This window comes from Neovison vison, chromosome 5, assembly GCF_020171115.1.
Source record: "Neovison vison isolate M4711 chromosome 5, ASM_NN_V1, whole genome shotgun sequence".
Taxonomy (NCBI): Eukaryota; Metazoa; Chordata; class Mammalia; order Carnivora; family Mustelidae; genus Neogale; species Neogale vison.
This window is the reverse complement of record NC_058095.1, coordinates 14,467,451-14,486,188: the sequence shown is the minus strand read 5'-3', so window position 1 is coordinate 14,486,188 and position 18,738 is coordinate 14,467,451. Positions and strand designations below refer to the sequence as shown.

At 47.5% G+C, this 18,738-nt stretch overlaps 1 protein-coding gene across 2 annotated transcripts in view; it reads right to left on the bottom strand.

Annotated features, from left to right (window-relative positions):
* Positions 1 to 17,871, bottom strand: part of TEX2 (testis expressed 2) — a 106,406-nt gene extending 88,535 nt beyond the window's left edge. For both annotated transcript variants that reach the window (XM_044247632.1, XM_044247635.1), the window contains exon 1: positions 17,780 to 17,871. The gene's annotated coding sequence lies outside the window, so the exon portion shown is untranslated. The remainder of the gene's footprint in view (positions 1 to 17,779) is intronic.
* Between the last annotated feature and the right edge of the window lie 867 nt (positions 17,872 to 18,738).

Below are 18,738 nucleotides of genomic sequence, written 5' to 3'. Positions count from 1 at the left end.
GCAGAACTTCATCTGTTATTTTGGGAAACCAAAGTTTCTTTCCTTTTTTTTTTTTTTTTTTTTTTTTTAAGATTTTAAAAATTTTATTCATTTGATACAGAGAGAGAGCGTGAGCAGGGAGGAGGCAGAGGGAGAGAGCGAGAAGCAGACTCCCTGCTGAGCCCGAACCCGATGTGGGGCTCGATCCCAGGACCTAGAGATCATGACCTGAGCCTAAGGCAGATGCTTAAGCACCTGAGCCACCCAGGCGGCCAAAACCAAAGCTTCTCTGAGCCAGCTCTGGTTTGAACTGTTTCAGATCAAACAGTTTTTCCCAGGAAAAATACTAGGAAGCCAGAGTACTGGCTCCCATACTTGGTTGCTGGGTGTGGATCTCGTGCATTTCTGGGGTGCCCAACAAGAGCCCGCTGGACCTCCCAGCAGGGTAAATCAAGATGACATGTCAGTGTGAGGTCTACACTGAGGATGTTGATTCTGGAATTTGTTTGGGATTCTTCGCTGTTGGCATTTTCCACCCCAGGGGCTCTGACACCTCATGAAAACGACTATTTTTTCCTCAGAAACAATATTGTTTTATCCAGCTTCGTAAGAAAGATCAAAATTAATGTTGAGTCTGCAATGCTCTAGTACATCACTCAAAATGCAGGGCACATCTCCACAGAGACCTTCCTCCTGGGCAAGTTTCTTCTTTGACTGAGTGCTTCTACATCAAATGTAATCCTTAAAGCACTATTCCCACTGCGCTCTGACTCCCTCACCGGACTGTGGCCCGGGCTGTCTTTTTTCAACATCCTGTAAGATGCATATGTGCACATTCCTCCTCCCATTTTTTAAAAACTGATTTTCTATTTTGGTCTTAACAAACCACTGTTCTTGATGAGGTTTTTCTAACTTGGAAATTATATATCATATCAACTTAAATATCCTTCAGATTTCATGAATTCTCCCCTTCCACCAACCCCAGCTGCTAGACCTACTGTGATCACATATCCTTTGTTTCTACAACCTACGTAAGAAACCGGACCTTGTTACTCTGAAAATCTCACTTTCATCTCGATTCTATCCAGTTGCCAATATTCTTTCACACATATGGCAATTCTTGGTCTCTCTTCAAAAATGTGGCCAAAGGTGTAATAAAAGAAAGACTAAAAAAAAAACCCTGTTCTCTGCTTGTCTCCTGGACCACAATCTTCCTCTATTGTTTCTTCTAAACCAAAAGGTACCACTGTATTTGGAAAATAATCAGTTCTGGAAAAAGGTACCTTCACACTATTATTTCCAGAACAACGAGATGTACAGAAGGAGAAATTACAATCTGCTGAGAAAATTGCAAAATTATTTCTGACACTATTTGCTATAATTTGACAATTCTGTCGTAAGAGTCTGAGAACGGCACCATTGTGAGATGTCTGAAAACCATTGTCCTAACTGAAATCTGTTCAAATAGAATAGTTAGTTGATTTTCAAGTCACATAAAAGCACATATAGGGGTGCCTGGGTGGCTCAGTGGGTTAAAGCCTCTGCCTTCAGCTCGGGTCAAGATCCAGGGTCCTGAGATCAAGCCGCAGCATAGGGCTCTCTGCTCAGCGGGGAGCCTGCTTCTCCTTCTCTCTCTGCCTGCCTCTCTGCCTTCTTGTGATCTCTCTCTGTCAAATAAATAAATAAAAATCTTAAAAAAGAAAAAAAAAAAGCACATATAGACCTGAGATCCTTCCTATTAAATCAAGGCATGAAATACCTATAAAGCATATCACCAAAGCAATATAAATTTTAGTCTCAAAGTATCCTAACCATTTATCTCAAGTCTATGTAAGTACAGATCTTGAGATCTTTAAATTTTGACTTACACACTAAATGAAGTAATAAACAATGCTCCTTTATTTTTATTTTTTTTAAAGATTTTTAAAATTTATTTAAAAATTAAAAATCCTCTGCTGAGCAGAGAGCCTGATTTGGGGCTTGATCCCAGGACCCTGGGATCATGACCTGAGCCGAAGGCAGAGGCTTAATCCACTGAGTCACCCAGGCGCCCCAACAATGCTCCTTTAAAAGAAAAAAATCAATGTCAGGAAGAGCAGACATGTTCTATTAATCTAGCTAGTTGTCACTCACACATATTTGTTCTCCATACATTTTTACTGTTTTCTTTTTTTTTTTTTAAGATTTTATTTATTTATTTGACAGACAGAGATCACAAGCAGGCAGAGCAGCAGGTAGAGAGAGAGAGGAGGAAGCAGGCTCCCTGTCGAGCAGAGAGCCCAATGTGGGGCTTGATCCCAGGACCCTGGGAACATGACCTGACCTTAAGGCAGAGGCTTTAACCAACTGAGCCACCCAGGCACCCCATACTGTTTTCTTTTAAATACATCGGACCTTTCACTTCTCTGTGTTCACAGAAAAGTAGAATGGATAATCCCAAGCAATTGATTTGGGAATAAATGGCATTTTTGGGTAGCTTCCCATTAAAATGGGTCTGCGTGGGAGGAACGTGAAGCGAGCAGAGTGGAGTGGGAAGGGAGACCCCGGGCACAATGGGGTGCAAAGGGAAGCCAGCCAAAGGCATAAAGACGAGCAAGAAATAACCTACTCAGATAACTGAGGGCCACTGCCATAACTTCCTCTGTATTTAACAGCCACAGTGCTGAGTCTTCATTAATTTTAGATGAATTTCACGGTAGGTTTTGTGTAATTACCAACAGCTTGCATTACTAGCTCATGAGACAGCTCTATCTATGAAGAGATCTGGTTTCCTAAGCAGAGCCTCCTGGACCGCACGCCCACCTCCATGTGAAGGTGAGCACTGCCAAGGAGTTAATGAGTCCTCAAAAGCAGGAAAAGGAGACCTTCTGACCAAACGCTTTCAGGGCCAGAGCCCTAGCTCCCCAGAGCACTGGGAGAAATTCGGAGAGGGAAAGAAGCTTAAACTACCAAAGGTAGAAAATGATCATCTTTCACTGTAATTGAAATTTCTGCTGTTGCAATGATGCACATTTGTCACCAATGCTCTTATATTCTGGCCTGCCCCTGGAAGAACAGTCTTTCTGGAAGCAATAACTTCTGTTGTTTCTGCCTCTGGAAGCACTGGAATAAGGATTATAGAACAGAATCATACTTTCATGAACCGAGCTCACCATCATGGGATACATATAAGGTCCACAAGGAAAGGCAGGAGCCTGTGACAGCAAATGCATGTGTGTTCCTGGCTGGGTGGAGGCCACCAGAGCAGATGGCTGGACTTTGGGGATGGAAGCGGGTAGTAAGCTGAGACCCCCAAGACATCCCAGGGAGGGACAGGATCCACCGTCCAGAACCACAGGGTTGGGAGGCCTCCTGGTTCTCTGTCTAGCTCAGGGCCCCCTTTCTGGCTGCAGACAAGAATTACCAGACCGAACAGAAAAGCCAATGGCAGGGAACAGATTAACTTAGAATATATTAAGGGCGGGGGAGGAGGGGAGTGGGGGAGGAAGAAGGGGAGGAAGAGAAGGTGGTATAAGAGAGAAACCCAAGAAAAATGAGAAGAGAGGCCTAGGAGAAGTTAGAAGGCAGTTAGGGCATTGACCAAAAGAAAGTAACTAAAGAAGCCAAGGACAAAATATCCTGGCGCATGGCACCGGGCTTGTAGGACAAGTTCATCCAGTGCTCTCCGAGCAAAGGATACCTTACAGATTTGAAGAGGGGAGAGGGGCCAGTAGGGAGGAAAGAGGCTCTCGAGGACCCAGAGGTAGCCAGGTATGATGAGTGAGAAGCCAGGCTAGCGTGCATGGGCTCCCACCATGCCTCTGGCAGACTGTGATCTAGGTTCTTTCCCTACTGTTAATCGGTCCTTCCTTTCTCAAAAGCTGGCTTCAGAGCTTTCTAAGTGAGAGGTACAGAGACTTCAGCTCCTTCGAGGGCTGTGTGAAAGCCTGACGAACATATGACCCTACCACCACCAAACACAAATCCACAAACACCCGCAAGATTTCACATTCAATTTGCAAGCAGGTACAGACTTCTCCCTTCCCCTCCCCAAGGTTAAAAACCCCGATTTAACGGGCTCCCTGCTCGGCGGGAAGCCTGCTTCTCCCTCTCTGACTCTCTGGATTGTATTCCCTCTCTCTATGTCTCTCTATCTGTGACATAAGTAAATAAAATCTTAAAACAACAACAACAACGACAACCCGGATTTCAAGAACTCATTACATTATTTTCAGGAAGATGTATAGAGGTTCGATGTATACCCTTTGGGTAGTGGGGTATGCGGTCTTTTAGAAGTCTGGGCAGGACAAGAGAGAGGGCAAGGTGAAGTCCTGCCCCAAGAAAACAACAAAAGCTTTGTGGGGTTTTTTTGTTTTTTTTTTTTTTTACTCCTGTGGCCAAGACTTTCATGGGAAAATAGGTGGTTCCTTTCTAGACACTCTACAAACAACCAAAAGTTGAAAAGCAAATATTCTAAAACATACTTAAGTGCTTGCCTAAGTTAAAAAAGAAAGAAAAACTGGCACACTGACTTTTAAGTTATTAACCAGGAAGAAAAAAATTGAATTAGCCATTTTTTAATTAAGAATGTATCATGTTTCATGCTATGCAAATACTTGCTTTAAGATTCTTCGAGACCTTCCTTAAAAAGAATGCAAAGTGGGTGAACACTTTTAAGAGACTCTCATTTAGGAGACTCGCAGAAGACTGCCTTTCACTGCCCAGGAGAGTGTGGACCTGCCCTGTGACAGTCCCCAAGTACAGCCACAGCTTTGGGAGCGGCGTCATCTGCTGAATGCTCGAGCGTCACCGGATGCCCAGCCCAGGTTAACTCAAGGTGGGGACAACCCGTTTGATGAGTCCTTTCTCTAGCCCCAAATCACCATGAAATCTACAAGCTGGCTCGATGAAAGCTTCCAAAGCTAGTTCCAGGGCTCCCTGCTTGTTTCACAGGGTCACCCCCTCCCTAACCAATAGCATCAAACCAGTGAGAGATCCGGGTTTGTACTCTACGACAACAGGCAGAAACACAAACTGACAGGACTGACCCAGGGAACCATCCTGCTTTACGGTGGCAAAAACCTCATTTTCCCTTTATGCGCCCATTGGGGCATCTGTATGAACTCCAAAAATAGAAAAACATGGCCAAAAAAAAGTCATACTTTTTCCCTTAGCTTGCTATGAAGTACTGAACACTTACCAACCAATAGTGCCCACCCACGCTCCGTGCCGTGCTGGGCGAGGGACCACCGGCCCCTGCTGCAGTGCCGTGCCAGAGTCCAGAAGGAGCAACAGGATGTTTCTGGGCGGGGAAACTGGAGCTACTGGGTCAACTCTGCCAAATCACACAAAATGCTCAAATTCTTAGGCCACAGTACAGCTAAGGACTTTGAGATTGTGAATCCTGCAATTCCTGGAAGCCGTCTAAGCTGTGGGTCATATATTTTAAGCGTTTAAAATTCTATTGTTTGAGATAAACACTCTGGCATTATAAATTCATACAGTTGGAAGGAGCTCTTGATCACCTGCCCCCAGAAAATTCTGGGCCTTGCCCTTGCTACATCTGCTGCCAAAGCAACTCTCACCTAATTCAGAATCTCAAGATATATTTTTCCCTTCCACAAGACTTTCTCGTCCCACAAATCAGACCTCATGAGATAAAATTCGCTTCAGGCTGTTAAGCCTCTGCCAACAGCCCTTTTGATCGCAGTCAGACCTTAAAACAAAAGCTAGGCTGACCAAAGAAGTTCAGCCCCTGGCTCAGAGTATGATCAATAGTCATTTCTGTTGGGAGTTTTAGCCTTAAAAAAAATTAATGTTCCTGCTTTACTATTAACCTTCCCCATCAGGATCGAATACCACTCATCATATCCCCACAGACATTAGTCTACCCTGGGATATTAAAACAAAAGCAACTCCTTTCCCATGGGTTTTCTACTACTCTGACTTATTTTCCACTTCAATTTTGCCTCTGAACTTCGCCAGGGCAAGCAACTCAACTTGCCCTGAGGACGAGTCCCTTCAGACTTCTGGGACAGGTACTGCAGTTTCTACTCCGAATTCTTCCGGGGCGGGGCGGGGGGTGGGGGAGTTGAGGCAGATGGCAGCCCAAGGAGGAGCCACATCAAATTAGTCACTGCCATGGCCTGATACTCTAGAGGTCATTTCCAAAGGGCATCTATATTTGAGGACACCAAGATGGCTCCTGTAGAACGAATGGGAGGAGCGGTTCCATTGTTTTTATCAAAGGAAATAGGAAGAGGCAGGAGATGCTCCAAGAGCAGGGGCTGTGGAGCCAGCCTGCCTTAAGCCCCAGCTCTGGGCTTATCTCCCGGCTCCCTTGCCCTCTGGATGGCTTTATCCTATCCATGCCGTCAACTGGCTTTTCCTTATTTGTCTTCATTAGGTCCAAACAGCACCCACCCAACACACACACACACAAACACACACACATCCCTCTACCTGCTCTCAGAGGTAAAATATCAGCAAGGTGGTATTAAAATTTACCATGTGGTCCACTTCTATTAACACTCACCTACAAACATCTTCACAGTCTACTACATCTGCCAGGGGCCTCTTTTAAGATCTGCCTGTGGAACAAAATCATTGCCAGCTCAGTCTGGGAGGCCGTCCTACGATTACATACCTGGTCCTGCCATCATGACTGGAAGGCTTGCTGCCAGCCTTCTGCGGTCAAGGCACACAGAGGAGTGTGTGCCTTTGGGGGGCCATGTGTGCCCATACTCCTTTGCTCTATTTCAGTCTATGCCAATCCAATTCCAATAAGCAGATCACTTATTTATCTGGCTGTGATGTTAAGGTTTCCAGTGCCTGGAGACATTGGCCGCTCCCCCTCAGGCATGAGTTGACAGATACCTGACCCCTTCCCTCTGCGCTGTTCTCAAGCAGCTTCGGTGCTAATTTCCACTGGAGAGTTTCTGGGCACCACTTTGGGGCCCACACTACCGCTGAGTCACTTAGGTCTCTATGTTATCTGGTTCTGCAAATTTCCTGTATGCTTTTTTTAAACATGTATATACTTTTCTATCCCCTTAATATTCAGACTTGCAAGTCTCCCAGAAAACACATCACTCTTGTCCTCAATAAATACCTCCACTCTGGTTATCAGAGGACCTGGTCTGGGGACCCAATCCATTCTTCCAAAACAAAACAAAAAAAAGGAAAGTTACCTAGGAAACCAGGTAATAACGTCCCACATCAGTTTTCTCTCTCAGAATCACAATCGCAAAAGCTCTAGAGGAAATTTAACTGCCATCTCTGCCTCAAGTACTTTTCCTGTTTAGAACTTGAAAGTTCCGGTGAAGATCCAGGTGTTTCCTATGACTCCCTCCCAAGTGACAGGTGATCTGAGGAGGCAGACTCCTCCCCTCATCTAGAAGTTGGCCTCAGAGGGAAGGGCAAGTCGGCCCATCAGCAGGGCCAGGTCTAAACACAGTTGCCTCTTTTCTCTCCAGTGGTGAATCTCCCAACATCAGGAAGATCCCTCCACCCCTACTGCTGTCTAGCGCCCTCTTTAGGGCCCATCTAGCATTATTTTTGAGTAGTATGGGGGCTATTCACAAACACCTGCTGAACACCCAAGGGTAGAGCACTCTGGTTTGCTGATGGGAGCTGGGGAGGGAGCGGGGAGTGTGAGACGGAGGAGATACAAATAGGAACAGGGCACAATCTCCACCTTCTAGACATAGAGGAAGACTACTATGTCCCTGACTGTGGGCTGCATATGGAAGACTCTGCCCTTGAGGCCTCAGTTTGGAGCCCCATGCTACCGATGACATACTCAGCAAGTGATGCCTCCTGAGGCTGGGGCAGGAACCCTGGCAACTTGGCCCATATGAAGGCTTCAGGAGGTCAGGCAACCCCAGCCCGGAGGATGGAGAGGTGCGGAGGAGATGGGCTGAGGGCCTGGGTTGTCTTGCTCACCTATTTCTCCCCAGCACATAGTAGATGCTCGATGAATATGTTTCAAAAATGGATGACAGTTTTCAAGAATAGATTTAAGAGCAAATAAGGAGAACAGCTTTAAATTTATCTAGAAATTCTGAAAAACAGGTGCCAAGGGAAGTGTAATACCAGTGAGTTGCAGAGTATGCACAGCCAATGTTTTCTGCCAGAAGTAATTTACATTTCTTTTCACTGCAAATGCAAGCTGGCCCTCACCTAGTCCTTTACCAAGTACTGTGATTTTTATCTTTAAACCTCTCCTCTCTCTTTCTTTCCAATTTCGCTGCCACCACTCTGGTCCAAACGACCACCTTTTTGCTTGGAAGACAGTAGCAGACCCCTCATGGCTCTCCCTACCAGGACTTCCATTTATTCGCCTAACTGCAGTGGAAGTGGTTTTAAAAATTCCTAATATGGGGGCCCGCTGCCTGGCTTGATCAGCAGCGCATGCGACTCCTGATCTCAGGATCGGTCTTGCATTCAAGCCCTACACTGGGTGCAGAGCTTACTTAAAAACAAAATTTAAAAATTTTTTAAAATCCTGGGGGACCTGGGAGGCTCAGTCGGTTAAGCAGCTGCCTTGGGCTCAGGTCATGATCCCAGGGTCCTGGGATCGAGCCCCACCTCAGGCTCCCTGATCAGTGGAGAGCCTGCTTCTCCCTCTCCCTCTGCCTGCTGCTCTGCCTACTTGTGCTATCTGTCAAATAAATAATTAAAATCTTTTTAAAAATTTTAAACACAAAATCCTAACATGAGCGTACCATATCCTTGCTCAAAACCCTATGAGAGGGGCGCCTGGGTGGCTCAGTGGGTTAAAGCCTCTGCCTTCGGCTCAGGTCATGATCCCAGGGTCCTGGGATGGAGCCCCACATCGGGCTCTCTGCTCAGCGGGGAGCCTTCTTCCTCTTCTCTCTCTCTGTCTGCCTCTCTGCCTACTTGTGATCTCTGTCAAATAAATAAATAAAATCTTTAAAAAAAAAAAAAAAAACCTATGAGAGCTTCTTGTGGCTCATGGACTAGGATCCATGTTCTGAAAAGTGCTATATGGTCCAGCCCCTCCTGCCTTCTGCCTCAGCTGGGCCCATGCCTCTCTCCTCCTGGTTTATTTATTCCAGGCACCTTCCTGCTCCCAGGAGGAAGGGAGCGAGGCCTTTCATGAACTGAACCACCTGCTCCCTCTTCAGGAAACAGCTCTACCCCCTCACCTCATTCCCCATGTGTGCTTTCCTTTGTGGCACTTCTCACTATTCTTTAGGATGACCTCTGCACTTCTCGCTATTCTTTAGCAGACCTCTGCTTTTCTCCTTCCTCCAGGAGGGCAAGGACCTTGTCAGTTTTGCTCACTGCTGTATACACAGTACCTAGCACACCATCTGACCCATTGCACAACCTCCTTTAATGTTTGTTGGGTGATGAATGAATGAATGCAAGCATGGTAGAAAACAAGGAGAAACTTGAGATACGCTCTTCAAAACTTGGGTCCATAGAAGGAGTCAAACAGTTTTTAGAGTAGAATAATCCAGAACGGGAAATAAGGGGGGAAAGAGTCTTGGGAATCCATGCCTGGAGCTGTCCAATGGGTTCAGACCCATCTCACAGAAGAAGCATGTTCTGTGCCTTTGTCCCAGACTTGAAATGCATTCTCCTGCCAACTTTTAAGGGTGGCCTTCTCGTCTGGGTGGGCTTCCTGTCCCAGGCTCAGGAGGCATCACTCTCACTGAGTATGTCATCGGAAGAATGGGGCTCCAACCTGAGACCCCAAGGTTATAACCTTCCCTATACAGCCAGGTCAGGGACGCCTAATTTTCATAAGCAAGACTATGCAGACTTGCAAGAAATGTTCATTTAGGATTCTGAATTTCAACTACTAACACCAGTCCTGTAATTAGGCAGCATGTGATAATTTTTTTTTCTCTAGGACCATATCTACCATATAATTTTATATTACAAAGATAAATTTATACTGTGACAAAATCCACCAAAAATGCTTCAAAGGGAAACTATCTTGGAACAAGATTAGCAAAATGTCGATAATTATTGAAACAATGATAGATACATGGGCCTCATTATATTATTCTCCATTTTTGTGAATTTAAAAAATGTTTCCAGAATAATTTTTTTTTAAAAAGGAACTAGCGCAATTATATACAAATTTGATCAGTTCTAACAAAATACCCTGTAGGATACTAACAAACTCTGATATGGCTGGGATTCTATTTTACTGAACATCCCAAAGCAGGCCAAAGAACCAAAGCCAGTGACTCGTTTCATGAAGTTTTCCTCTTGTATGATCCCGAGGTGTGGCCATTTCCCCGAGAAAGCACCACACCAAATCTCATCGAGCATGAAGTTCAGGTGGGTACCACTTAGCAACTCTGAGTTGTCACCTTTGATCGCCTGGTAGTGATGCCACTGGCCTCTGCCTCCTTTTATGGGGGGGAAAAAGGGCTAAAAATCTACCCTCCATATCAAACCCCAAAGCAGACCGCTGCAGGAAGGAGCTGAGCAACGAAGCTTCCGGCTGACCACGGCTCCCACGGCAGACGGGGCCGAGGCTCCCTGCCAAGCGCTCCCCAGGCACAGGTGCTCCATGGTTAGCACACCACAGAGCATCTAACACCAAGCCACCTCAGAACGCGCCCAGCAGACGTGCATATTAGCCATCTGGTCTCAACTTCAGCCCTGTGGTTACTTTACACATGGAATGATGGGAAATGCTGACCACGAACAGAAGCTCATCCACTCCAGGTCAAGATGCCGACTGTGTGAGAATCAGCAAACCCTTAGCCCCAGTCCTTCCTGTACGTGCCTCGCACTGTCCTCCAGAATCCCCAGACATCAGCTCATTCTACCCTAACGGCCACTTAGGATGGGAAATTGAGGCAGCAGTAGCCTAAGAAATCCCCAGGTCCCCTAAAGAAGTATCTGGCTCCTGAGCCGGGGATCTTCACCTCTACCCTGCAGGGCTCTGATGACTGGCCTTCCCACAACCTCCTCTGCACCTCCTCCCTTCTCTCCTCCCCACGCCACACTTTCTACATACATCCTGTTCCCTCTAGAAATGCTTTGCTGGACACTGCCAATTGCTAGCTCCCTCCCTTTCTTCCTTCTCAGTCTTCCCCTTCCTAGGAAGGAGCCTTCACACTTATCACAATGTAATACACAATGTATACATCTCTTGACTTGTTTACTGTCTGGTCTAGATAATGTGCTATGTGCCGGCAGAGACCACATCTGTTTTGCTCCCCACTGGATTTCCAAGGACAGGCACAATGGTTGGCTCCAGTAGATGCTCAAATATTTATTGAACGCGTAATAATCATTGTTTAGTCAGTCCTTTCAGTGAAAAGATTTTTAAATTCTCTATTTCAAGCCCCAAATGATAAATATGACCATTTTTAGGAACACTGTTTAAAAGGCAGCATTAGATGCAAAAAGGAATTTAAAATTGAATACGAAAACAGGCCAGCTTACACCAGCTGTAAGAAACAACAGAGAAATGAAACTCAGAAGTGCCTGTTGTGATTCTGAAAGGTTACTGCAGGAGGGATCCGAAGGGGTGGGTTTAAATCTCAAATCCCAAAGAAGCTTAAGACTGAAGTGGGCTCTGCTTGCCTGTGCTATTCTCAAAAAAAATTTTTTTTAAAGACTTTATCTATTTATCTGACAGGCAGAGATCACAAGTAGACAGAGGGGCCAGCAGAGGTTTGGGGGGGTGGAAGCAGGCTCCCTGCTGAGCAGAGAGCAGAAGGCAGGGCTCATTCCCAGGACTCTGAGATCATGACCTGAGCCGAAGGCAGAGGCCCAATCCACTGAGCACCCCAAGCGCCCCCATCTCAACTATTAGGATAAGTCCAGGAGGCACTCAATTTGTTAGGTCCAATAACCTGCCTAGGGAAAAGCCCTTAGAACCAGCACTCCAGGGGCGCCTGGGTGGCTCAGTGGGTTGAGGCCTCTGCCTTCGGCTCAGGTCATGATCCCAGGGTCCTAGGATCGAGCCCCGTGTCGTCGGGCTCTCTGCTCAGCAGGGAGCCTGCTTCCCTTCCTCTCCCTCTGCCTGCCTCTGACTACTTGTGATCTCTGTCAAATGAATAAATAAAATCTTTTAAAAAGAAAAAAAAAAAAAAAGAACCAACACTCCAGGCAAACCCAAAAGCAAAAGGCTACCTGATTGTTTCAAAGCCCACCTATGTTTCCCATCCCACCAGCTCCACAGAGAAAGACTGGATTCTGCTCTCAACGGTCCCACTTATGCTCACGGTGACCCAGCTTGCGGCTTCTGTTCACCAAAGGAAAATCTTGCCTTTCAAGGACTTAGGTCGCCCGCAACTAGCACAGGGGCTATTCTTTAAAGGTTGAGCAAAATTCTCCCAATTCATAGTGATGCCCTGAACAAGAACTCAGATTTTTTTTTTTTTTAAGATTTTATTTATTTATTTGACAGAGAGACATCACAAGTAGGCAAAGAGACAGGCAGAGAGAGGAGGGGGAAGCAGGCTCCCCGCTGAGCAGAGAGCCCAATGCACGTGGCTTGGGAGGATTCCAAGAACAGGCAGGGTCCACCAGAAAGCAACCAAAAAGCTCGCACTGGAGAGCAACAGAAGCCCTCATCTTTGCTGTGTGACCTTGGATGAGGTTCGTACTTCTCTGAACTTCAGTGCTCTCATCTTACAATAAGATTGCCCATGGTCTCCCCTACTCAAAGGGCCGTGTGAAACTGAAAAAGAGACAGTGCCTGGCACACAGCAATTCTCCATAAATGAGAGTTACTCCGTATTGTTATCACCCGACTACTGGTTTCTGCTTTACAAAGCATGATCACAGACACCCAAGTGAGACTTCACGAGCCCTGAATGAAGGAACTCCTTTCAACCATTCAATTTCTCAGATCCTGGGGCACCTGGGTGGCTCAGTCATTAGGCATCTGCTTTTGGCTCCGGTCACAATCCCAGGGTCCTTGGATCAAGCCCTGCCTCGGGGTCCCTGCCCTGCGGGGAGTCTGCTTCTCCCTCTCTCACTCCCCCTGCTTGTGTTCCTTCTCTCACAGTGTCCCTCTCTGTCAAATAAATAAATAAAATCTTTTAAAAGAATAAATAAGTAAATAACTTCTCAGATCCTTAGTTCATAAACTCACATAATCTCTGATACTGTGCTGAAGGGAGTCAGCGGAGGAGACTGAGAAATCAAGTCTTCATTTTGGAAAAGAGAGCCTCGAGGCCCAGGGACACCCTTGGGCCCAGGGCCCAAGAACAAACACAATACCAAGATAAACCCCAGGACTGGGAGCAGGCCTTACAATGCCCACTCTAGAGCTCTCTCTGCCTCATCCAGTGCTAGTAAAGGGCTTCTACACATTCATGACCCCCTAGGCCCCTACTGTGTAATGGCATCTCATGATACTTTACCCAAAGCAATTAAACATCACAAGGAGTTTTGAAAGGGGAAACACAGAATCCTGTATATAACCTTGAGGAGCTTTAAAATTCACATGTAAGACTATGCAGGTTTCCAATCTTCTTATAATGATATTTATTTTTAACTTGGGATTTAAAGTTGACAAAGACCTTAATGAAGAGGCAGGACAAAGGGAGCTGTCTGCCCATGGCTCGTTAGCTCCTAGAGTTAATGCTCCTCATGGGGACAAGAGTCAGCCAAAGGACAGAGTTCCAGGCAAACAGGAAAACGTTCCTCCGGCCCACAGATCAAGGATTATTGCCTAGGCTCCAAGTGGCAAATTTTTGGAGGTGTTCACCGGCTTCAGCCCAGAGCCACCCACCAGTTAACCCTAACCCTGTCATTCAGTACCATCAACTGACATTGGGTGCCCACTATGTGCCAGGCACGGGAGTGACTTCATGTAATCCCCACAACTACCTATGAAGACCGCACTACTGGGGTGCCTGGGTAGCTCAGTCAGTTCAGCGTCTGCCTTTGTCACGATCTCAGGGTTCTGGGATCCAGCCCCGTGTCAGACCCCTGCCCAGCAGGGAGTTTGTTTCTCCCTCTCCCGCCGCTCCCTCCGTTCATGCATGTACATGCTCTCTCTCAAATAAATAAATATTTTTTTAAATGAAGAATGCACTACTATAGTTCATCTGATCTAGAGACCACTACTGTAAGACGTACCATTATATTATGTACCCAAAAAAGGACATCATTGCCAACTACAACTGTGAGACCCCATAGATTATAAGATATTTTTCTTCAGAAATGTTAAAATGAGACAAACTGTACTTGTCTTACCATTGTTGGAATGTGAATACTGTCCCATTTTACAGATAAAGAAACTGATGTACAGAAAGAGAAAAAATAATTTGCCCAAAGTCACAGAGCTGCTAAATGAAAGCACTGGGATATGCCCTGGTAGGTCAGGTCACCTTTTCACAGCAGTAAACTCAAATTTCCTGGCAGCCACACGAATGACCCAAAAAGGCACCAGGTAGAGACACAGGACATAGGGTGCTAACTCTTGGTCCACCATAAGCACAGTAACTGTGGCAATTCTCTGAACATCTCTGAACCTGACCTTTCATACGTCCAAAGAAGGCCCTGTGCTACAACTGCCATACCTCTTCTGGGAGAAGCAACATAGTACAATGGGAAAAGCATGTTTTGAAATCACGAAGTCCTCGACTGACATTCTTGCTCCACTATCTAACCAGCTTATCATTCTAGACAAGTTACTGAGACTGCTCAGAGCCTCAATTTGCTTGTCCATAAAATGAAGCTCCCACCATCTGTCTCCCTTAGAGGGTTGCTCAAGGACTGCAGAAGATACCTATATCCACATCTACATCTATCTGATAGAGACATCTCCTGGAGAGAGAGAAAGATAGTAGTACAGAGCAGAGTTGAAATTCAACAAACCTTTCTTTTCTATACTAGCTTCCTTCTGCTTTGGGACAGAATCAAATAACAAACATTCCCTGTGACCTCAACAATGCCCAAGGGGGACCCTCAGGGGAGAATAAGGATCAGAGAGAAGAAAGTAGATGCTGAGGGATAGTCTGGCAAAGAAAATGAAGTGGAAGCACCTAGAGGCCAGGGACAGTATTTGTCTAACGAACTTCCAAGTTTTTTAATAAATAGATAGCAGAAAGGGAAAAAAGAAAGAACAGGAACCAATACCATGAAATGATACCAGTGAATAGATATGAGAATGCAGATAATCTTATACCAAACCTGAAACAGAAAACCACTCTTTGAAGTTTCAGTTTGACCCCAGAAGTGAACTAAAGTGGGAAGAATTTCCCATTGTTTCATTTTGTTCTTACATTAAGTAATATTCTGTGCATTTCTCCCCTTTCTTTCCTCAAGAACTTCAGAACAACCTCAGAAGAGAGCTTTTGACTTGGAGGGAAGGCAAATCATAGGGCACATAGAACTAAACCCTCCACCCCTTTTGGTTTTTTCCACCATAACCCACAATGCCTTCCAGGTTCTGGTACACTACCGACTTAATAAAAATAAGTCGAATGATAGGGCGCCTGGGTGGCTAGGTGGCTTAAGCCTCTGCCCTCGGCTCAGGTCATGATCTCAGGGTCCTGAGATCAAGTCCAGCATCAGCACTGGGCTCTCTGCTCAGCAGGGAGCCTGCTTCCCCCTCTCTCTCTGCCTGCCTCTCTGCCTACTTGTGATCTCTGTCTGTCAAATAAATAAAACCTTAAAAAAAAAAATTACTCAAATGAATATTTTTCAGCTACATGAAATTTCTTTTTGACGAAGACTCCAAAACACCCTGTACATTTATTCTACCTGAAAGCCTAATCTCTTCTGCTTTTCCAGAAGTATTCTAAAATCATCATCTCTAATGAACAAACAATACATTTGGTACATGTGATTTCTCCAACCCTCTCATAGGAGGACATTCTACTCTCTTCAAACCTCCAAGCCCCAGAAACTCAGCCCAAGCAAACTCCTGCACTTGCCCTCCCCCACTCCGTCCCAGTCCCTGGGTCCCTTGTCGGTTGTCTCCATTAACACCAACTTCCAACTTGAATCGGGTTGTTAATCTCCTTCCTCTCAGGCACAGCCCCTCTTCCTGCAGATAAATGAACAGGCCAAGCTGAGTTCACCCAGAGCCCTCCATACGCTGACTGGAGGCTTTCACTGACACTCCTGGAGAGCCCCATGTGAAAGAAACTGTCTGCCTAAAGACCCACTCTGTACCCATCACCTTAGAAGGCTTACTGTTTTCTGAAAGTTTGGACCAACTACCCATTCCTGGAAGAATCTGAAATACCAAAATAGCTTAAGGGTTAAGAAAAGCTAATAAGGGGCGCCTGGGTGGCTCAGTTGGTTGAGCAACCGCCTTCGGCTCAGGTCACGGTCCCGGAGTCCCAGGATCGAGTCCCGACAAGGTCCCCAGGCTCCCAGCTCCATGGGGAATCTGCTTCTCCCTCTGACCTTCTCGCCTCTCATGCTCTCTCTCATTGTCTCTCTCTCAAATAAATAAATAAAAATCTTAAAAAAAAAAAAAAAAAAAGAACAGCTAATAAGAATGACTGCTTGGAATGACTCTTCCAATACCTCCTACGAGATAAGCTCCACAGTGTCACCTAGTTCTAACCCCTCAAACCTAGACTCCTCAAATACCCCCTTACTCTGGAGTTCAAGGATCATTTGCCCCTCCGTTTTTCCTTATTGGTTTCCATATAACAGCCATTCATTGATTTCTTCCACCTTACATCTGGCTCCTGAAAGGACTCCTTTAAATCCTTTGATGGGGATCATCAAACATGCAGAAGGCTGGTTCCTTTCAGTTCTTGAGCAGAGCTGCCACGGTGGACTTCAAACAGGAATATGGTACCACCCCTGCCTTCAAGGAGCCCACGCTTTCCCTTCAACTCTAAAAAAGTATGCCCTCCCAGCGCAGCGTCTGTAAAACGTAGTGACAAAGTACTTCATAGCTTTGGAGAAAAAGAGCGAGGGTGGGAACAGACTTTGCCCTTATATTTGATGCCCTGTAACCATAACAACCGATGGTTTAAGTAACCATCAACCCACTGAGGGGCTAAGTTTTCCAAAAAACCGTTTTCAAAAGGGGAAAACTCCCCTGCACCAACTCCCGCGTCGGCCGTGCAATTCGGGCGGCGTGCATGGTGCAACTGGAGTTGCGGTGCATTCCTTCTCCCCGTCCCTCGGCTTCGCTGGTGTGCTAGCCAGCGGCCAGCAGCCACAGCCTCCACCGTCACACCCGCGCTCGCGGGCAGGGCACCTGGCGTTAGGCCTCGGCCCAATGTCACTTGTTAACCTTCCGATCCCCCGGCTCTCGGCACGCCGCCGCCTCCTGTCCACGGCCACCCGCGATCTCCAGGAGTTGGGGGAAACAACCCGAGCGCAGTCAGCCCCTGACAGATCCGCGTAAAAGTAACCGCGGTTTTCTTGACTTGCAAAGCGTTTCGTGACGTGGGCGAGGGGGGCGGCAGGAACCCGGGGCCCCATTCATAAATTTACAAGCTGTTTTCCCTTAGTTGCGTGTGGACTGCCCTCCCTGGTCCGGGCCGAGCCGGGAGCCCGCGGACCGCAGGCTCGAGGTACGGGAGGCGGGGACGGGGGGGCGGAGAACGGACGGGCTGGCCGCCACCACCGGTCGGGGTCAAGCCTAAACCGCCACACCCGACCCCAAAGGAAAGAGGGGTTCGCCCGGGGGCGTCGCGGGTGGGCGTCTCCGTCAACACGGGGCCGTGACAGCGGGGCGGAGCCCTGGGGGGGCCCGATCCCCGCGCCCCGCCTCACCAACGGCCGCCGGCCCCCAGCGCATTCGGGACCCAGCGGGGTTGGACCGCCCCCAGACCGGGCCTTCTCTGCGGACGCCCCTTCCACCGCCCCCCTGCCCGGCCCCAGTCGCGCTCACCCCGGCTCTGCTGGCTCCTTCATTGTACTGCGCCGGCGCCCGTGCTCCGCGGCCGCCGCGGATCCGGCTTGGGCTCCAGCTCCGGCCGCTGTCCTGCCGCCCGCCCGCCCCCGGGCACCGGCCGCCCCGCCCCGCCGGCAGACCCGCCCCGCGCCCGCGGCCGCCGCCGCCAACCAGAGGACGGCAGGGGCGGAGCAGGCCGCGCGCCAGGCCCGGCCAATCCAGCCCCTATCCGCGCGCCGGGGAGCGGCCGCGGAAATGGGCGCGCGATTGGCCAGGTCTGTTAAAGGGATCGCCGCCCACGGGGCTAGAGAGGGGCGGCGGCGGCGTTACTGTTAAGAGTCCAGATGGGAGGGGTAAGAGCTTCTCTTATCTTCGGGCTGCAAAGCTTTCTTCAGTTCTTTGCACTTATTAATTCACTCTTCCTGCAGTCTAGCAAACAAGTGGAGACAGAACCTGGCCGGGTTGGAGGGAGAAGCCGAGGCTACGAGAACCAGGGGTCCCGCGCGGGGCATATTCACTAAAATTTGGGTGTTAGAAGGCCGTCATCTATCCCGTCCAGTCCCAGAAATTCACTTGAAAAGGCACATTCTCAGTCTCACCATGGAGGATTTTAACATGAAGATCCCTAGGTCCCACCCGAGTCTCTAATTGTCCGCTTCTGGAATGGGTCTGGAGAAAATATGCCTTTTTCAACATCCCTCCCCCGAGGTGAATCTAATGTAGATGGTACAAACAGATCCACGCACGCTCAGGTGCATCTTTCAAGTCCATCATAGTCATGAAATTCAAATATAACTGTCAAAAATAAAGCTAAATTCCTTTTTATCCTCCAAATCAGTAATATGGCTAGGAGACTCTTTAGTGGGCTGGAGGTCGCCTACTAAGAAACTCAGAGCAGTTCCCTGAGAGCGTCATGCGAAGAACTGAATTTGAAGGGAACCGGGGTGGGATGAAGC